The sequence below is a fragment of the Alligator sinensis genome, unplaced genomic scaffold (genome assembly GCF_000455745.1).
Source record: "Alligator sinensis unplaced genomic scaffold, ASM45574v1 scaffold1278_1, whole genome shotgun sequence".
NCBI classification, from domain to species: domain Eukaryota; kingdom Metazoa; phylum Chordata; order Crocodylia; family Alligatoridae; genus Alligator; species Alligator sinensis.
The window spans coordinates 213,470-218,804 of NW_005843297.1; positions in this window are offsets into that span (position 1 = coordinate 213,470).

Below are 5,335 nucleotides of genomic sequence, written 5' to 3' on the forward strand. Positions count from 1 at the left end.
GGTATGTAGAAAAAACTTTTAAAGCTGTATCTATGTCCAAATCTCTGAATTTTTCTGAATCTAATCTTTCAAATTAGAGGGTCCTCTGATTTGATTCAGATTTGGAGATTCGGCCACCGAACTGGGCCGAATCTCCAACAAAATGAATCAGTGGCTGAAGCTTTGCACAGCCCTACTATACAATATGCACTAAATGCTGGAATTACTTCATGCCAATGCCCAGTATTTTGTGGAGAGGACACTTAGACCAGGGTAAATGATGAAAGAGGCTCCTGATCAGGTATGAATCTAAGATGAAAATAAACTGCAATTCACACAGTGAGAAACTGAAAGCATTTTTGAAACACCTGTCACAGTTCTACCCAATGGAAGCTGAGTGACTGTCACTTGTTTTTGAGTATGAGTACTACTGGTACTGGAAAACAGTTTGACATGTGGGGTTCTGAAGACATGCCAAGGCAAGTTGGTGTCTACATTCCCTCCTACTGTGGCCAAGGTAGCACAGTGATGTTCTGTTGCTCATTGTGCTTCCTTCATAGCAAAGTGCCAAGTTCACCTGTCATGGACCATATTCTCCCAGGACATTAAGTCGTGCCTGGCAGACTGTATGTGCTGCTAAATGCAGTCCTTATAGCTGAGTTTGGGACAGTCAATCTTCCTACTGCCTTTTTCAAATTCACTGTACAGAGCTCTCTTAGGCAGTCTATTGTTGTCCATATATAGGATGTTGCCACCCAGGTCATTTGCCTCCATGGTAGCATGGCTTCCATGCTTGGCATAGCTGCCAGTCATAGTACTTCATTGTTGGTGATGTTGTCAGACCATTTAATTCCCATTATACTGCATAGGTGGCAAGAAGTTGTTTTTTTTTGATATGGCAACGATAAAGAGACCTGGTCTCTAATTAATATAGAAGACAAGGGAGCCCAACAGTTCTGTAACTTTAACTTGTCATTTTGGAGATGGTTTAAACCCTCCATCTTGTCCATAGTCTTTTTTGTAGGTGATCAAAAGCTGAGGCAGCTGACTTGAAGTATGCTGAAAGTTCTCTGTCAATGCTGGTGTCATCAGTTATTGTGCTAGCTAGGTAGCAAAAGGACTTGACGTTTAATTGGCTGCCATTGCATTTTATTTCTGGTGGTGATGGAGCTGATAGTTTTCTGCCATGAGGTGGCTGGTACAGGGCTTTGGTTTCCTTTACATTAATACAGAGACCAAAAAGGGATACAGAATGAGCAAAGGAAGTCAGTAAATGTTGCAGGTCATTCTCAGAAAGGGTGAGAAATGTTGAGTCATTGGCATACAGTAGCTCCTTTACTTTACTTTGTTGTGATTTGCTTTTTTGCCTTGAGTCTGCCATCAAATGGTGTTGTTAGGGTGACACGAGTAGTGGTAGTACATGCGATGACTTCTAGCACTCCAGCCAAGAACAAAGTAAATAATATAAGGGAAAGCATACAGACCTGTTTAACCCCATGGGCTATAGGAAAGGGATCAGATGAGTTGGCACCCAGTGATACATGGTCCTGCATGTTGTCATGGAAAACAGTGAATGAAGTTAATTAGTTTGTCTGGGCAGCTGAACTTTGCAAGAAGGCACCATAGAGTAAAGCATCCAAAAGAGTTGAATGCCTTCATCGCAGGGCACTAAGGTGCCTGCTCCTCTTACAGCAGAGATAAGAACCCAGGTGCAGGTTGCCATGACAACCAGTTAATGATGGAATTGGCCGCACCTGCACCTGGTCAGCTGGCCGGAGGAGGCAGGGCCCTAGGACCATATAAACCCCAGGGCTGGGACCAGGGAGTTAGTTCCCTAGCAGCAGCCAAAGGGGAAGGAGCCTCCAGGAAGGAAGGGCCCAGAGATGCGGTAGCCAGCAGATATGCTACCTTTAGAACAAAGGGACACCAGGAGCCCATAAGGCATCCTTGCCTATGAGGCACGGAGCCTCAGAGACGGAGTTTTACTCTTTTAAAAGGGTCAGAGAATGACGTGAGTTCTGCTTTACGTTACAGCCTAGGGACTCATGGTGGTTGCCTGTGGTTCGTGTGCTGTCTGATAACACCGGTGGTTTGGGTGAGGCTAGTTGGGGAAGGAGGAGGCCTCATTGGGGGGCCCACTGCAGCATGGGGACCCTGGCACCAGAGAGGGTACAGCATTTCGGGGCATGGACCCCAGTGCCAAAGAGGGCAAATCATTTGGGGGCACGGAGCCCAGTGCCAGAGAGGGCACAGCATTTGCGATGCACAGACTGCAGCACTGAGGGGCACAGAGACACAGGCTACGGAGAGCCCAGCACCGAGGGGCGCAGAAACACGGGCTGTGGAGAGCCCGTGAGGAGAAACAGGCCAAATTATAATGAGGCCTAGGCAGGACAATGAGAGTACCATTTGGGAGGCTTGGGGCATGATAAAGGAGTGGTTGGAGCCACGTATATGGCCCATAAAGCTGAGAGACTCGGGAACCATCCACAGTGAAGCAGGACATCAAGAGGTCTAGAGACAACAGGGTTATTAGGATCTAGCCAGACCGCATCGAAACCTAAAGCTCAAGGGCTGCCTCCCTATAGTCATCATACCAACAAGGCGTGGCAGGTAAGAACGAGGGTGCTTGTAGGGCAAGACTGACGTGGTTAAGGACCTGGGGGTAACATGGCCACCTCTAGGCATTCCACAGGCTGTGGAGGATCATTCAAAGGATCTTACCAGCAATGGAAAGGAACAAAATGACACAATAGTTCGTCCTGTCACATCAGTCTCATTTGCACATGTACATAGTTACAATTTTGACATATTTAAAACCCTGGGGTAAAGCCTCATTTTTCTACCACAAAGTAAATAGGATTAGCAAAGCTTTGTGAAGTGTAGGACCACTGTATTCTAAACCTTCAATTCAGGATTTCATCAGCACCAGCTGCCTTTCCATTTGTCATTTTCTCTCCTCCAGAGTTGGGGGACCTTTGAGTTCATATCAAACTGGTCTTTGCTCAGTTGAGACTACGATTGGATCATTTGTGCTAGACTCATGATTGAGGAGGGTTGCAACATGTTCTTTCATTCTTTCTAATATCACACTGTGCTCAGTCAGGAAGGTGGTGCTGTCAAGAGACAGGATTGGTCAGATATTGGCTCTTTGTGGTCCATAAATGGATTGTAACCCCTGAAAAAATCCTTGGGTGTTATTTATATTAGCAAGAGCTTGTAGTTCTGTTGCTTTGTTTCTCCACCAATTGTCCTCTATCTTCCACAGCTTTTTCTGCACTTCAGATTTTGATTTCTTGAAGGCTTCTGCATCTGCGAGGGAGGAGGGGTTGTTCAATTTAACTCGGTGCATTGCTCAATAGGCCACAAGGAGTGCTTGAATATTGTTGTCATTTGCATAAAACCAGTCCACATTTCATCGACTTGGAGCACCAAGGACTTCTTTAGGTGTTGAATGAACTGCAGTTCGAAAGGCACACCACCTTTCATTGACAATTGTGCTTGCTCTTGCATTTGCAGTTTGATAGTTCAGAAAGAGTGCAAGCTGCTAACTGAGTTCTCTTCTCTTCTCTTCCATGCAAAGGTTTGAAACATTAACATGTTGGTTCAGTTTTGGAGCAAACTTTGGTCTAGAAATGTGAAACCTGATGTTCAGTTTAGTATGGATAAGCTCATGATGCATAGTGTATTCTGTGTCTGACGTAGGCCTAGACATGTAAATGTCCCTCAAGCCATTGCGACCAGTGATGGAATGGTTTAAATGGTGCCATTGTTTTGACTAAGGGTGCTGCCATGAGTAGACCTACTTTTCTGGAGTGTTGAAAAGGGTGTTCATAACAGAAGGTCAAACTCTTCACAGAGTGTTAGGAGTTATTCTCCATTTGTGTTTAGGGACCCATGTCCTAATTTCCCCATGCCTCTGTTCCAAGTGGTGTAGTCATCTCTACTGCATGCATTGAAGGCACCCAGTAGTAGAATTTTATCATTGTTGGGTATGTTTCTTAGAGTGTCACTCAGCTGGCTGTAGAACAGTGTCTTTGTTGCTTCAGGAGCAAGTAGTGCTGGGGCGTAGGAACTTATTAGGTGTTTGGATATTTGCACAGGCTGCTGTGGTAGTTTATTAGCAGTGGTGTTTGCTATTTTGAGTCCTACCCTGTGTAGTATGGCATTTTGGTCTGTTTTATAATCTGACCAATAGAAAGAGTATTATTTTTCTCTAAGCACACTGCTGTTGTGTAGTCTAGTCTTGGATAAGCCAGCGATATGCATTTGATACTGTGTCGCTCCTTTGCAACCAATGCAGTTCTTCTGCAAGCTCGATTTTACTTTTGAGTCAACTTGTACACAAATGTTTCAGCATCTGATTATCAGTTTCTGACCACTTTTATGATTGTTTCTCCTCTTAAAAGGGAGAAACTGATTGTGGGAAACCAACCAGGAGTCGGTGACAGGCAAGCCTTTTTTACCTCAACTTCTACAAAGGCCTCCTCAGATTGAGGCAGGCAGGGCCTCTCTAAATAGGGCCACCCAATTGCCCAGGTAGGACCTCATGTTCCTATTGCCTAGTGAGACTCATGCAACCTTCACACCTTGGCTGCTTGTGTGGAGATCATTCGCTTCAAATTTTTCATGCCTGTCAGCACCACCTAGGAAATTCTCCATACGGAGGGCTGGTGGATGATGATGATGGTTAACTGAGTATCTTATGGAAGTATATAAACTAGCTTCTCAGTAGCTAAGACTCACTACAAATTAATATAAAATTATTTCCAGAAAACCATAAATCTGAATTACAGTTGACAAGCAAGTAATGATTAAGTGGCAGTGAAGAACAGGTGTTCACATGAAGATGGCAAAGTCCCTATGTAATTGCCATTAAGATAGGTCCTACTACATACCTAATTTTTATATCCCGACAGGGAATATATAAATGGTACTGCTGAGAACAGTTAAAGCTTGTCACAAATTCACCCTCAGGGAGCAAATAGAAGAGTGTGTTCCTTCTTTTATTAGAAATATGTGGAGGGTTTATCTTTAATGATTCCTTGGTGGACAACTTGAATATGGGCTCCCTGGCAACCAATCATACGAGCAGAAACAATCAGCACTAATATTAATATCCAGTATTCCTGCTTGCCAGGTGTTAATTCCAAGATCAGGACACAGTTACTCCTTAACCAATCAGGAATTTATTAAGCCTTTAGCAGTTACAAATCTATTACTGTGGTTAGTGAAAAGCAACACAACATGTTTACCACCCCAAAGCACAATGAACTTGATGTCACCAGGTGATCAGTCCATGAAGTCTTGTCCAGGATTTCCTGGCTCCTGTGTCTGGAGTCTGTAGTGGGGAACA